This window comes from Pundamilia nyererei, unplaced genomic scaffold (genome assembly GCF_000239375.1).
Source record: "Pundamilia nyererei isolate P.nyererei 1_Seehausen unplaced genomic scaffold, PunNye1.0 scaffold00026, whole genome shotgun sequence".
Taxonomy (NCBI): domain Eukaryota; kingdom Metazoa; phylum Chordata; class Actinopteri; order Cichliformes; family Cichlidae; genus Pundamilia; species Pundamilia nyererei.
The window spans coordinates 2,835,340-2,835,918 of NW_005187427.1; the positions used below are offsets into that span (position 1 = coordinate 2,835,340).

The following is a 579-nucleotide window of genomic DNA, read 5'->3' on the forward strand; positions in this document are numbered from 1 at the left end:
TCAGCAGTGATTTTAAACAGGATCTTTGAACTGCAGTATTAAAACATACAACCACCGGCCACTTCATTAGGTACACAAGTTGATCTGCTTGTAATGCAAATATCTAACCAGCCAATCATACAGCAGCAACCCAATGTATTTACATATATAGATGACCTGCTGAAGGTTCAAACTGAGCATCAGAATCGGGGAGAAAAAAGGTGATGCAAGTGCACACGGGCTGATCTGAATATTTCAGAAACCGGTGATCTGCTAGGATGTTTCTGTTATAGGGCTTACAGAGAGTGATCAAAAAAAGGAGAAAATATTTAGTGAGTGACAGTTCCCTTGGCAAAAATTCCTTGGTGATGCCACAGGTCAGAGGAGAATGACCAGATTGCGCCCATAGGAAGACAAAAGTAACTCAATTAGCCCTCATTACAGGCAAAGTGTGCAGATGAGCATCTCTGAATGGACAACACATCAAACCTTGGAAGCAGATGAGCTACAGCAGTAGAAGACTACACAAAGTGCCACTCCTGCTGGCTAAGAAAAGGATACTGAGGCTGCAATTTGCATGGGCAATAGAAGATTGGAAAA

The 579-nt window shown here is 42.1% G+C and overlaps 1 protein-coding gene across 1 annotated transcript in view; it reads right to left on the reverse strand.

Annotated features, from left to right (window-relative positions):
- Positions 1 to 579, reverse strand: part of LOC102196331 (glucocorticoid receptor) — a 67,686-nt gene that overhangs the window by 8,255 nt on the left and 58,852 nt on the right. The gene's annotated exons all lie outside the window — the stretch shown is intronic.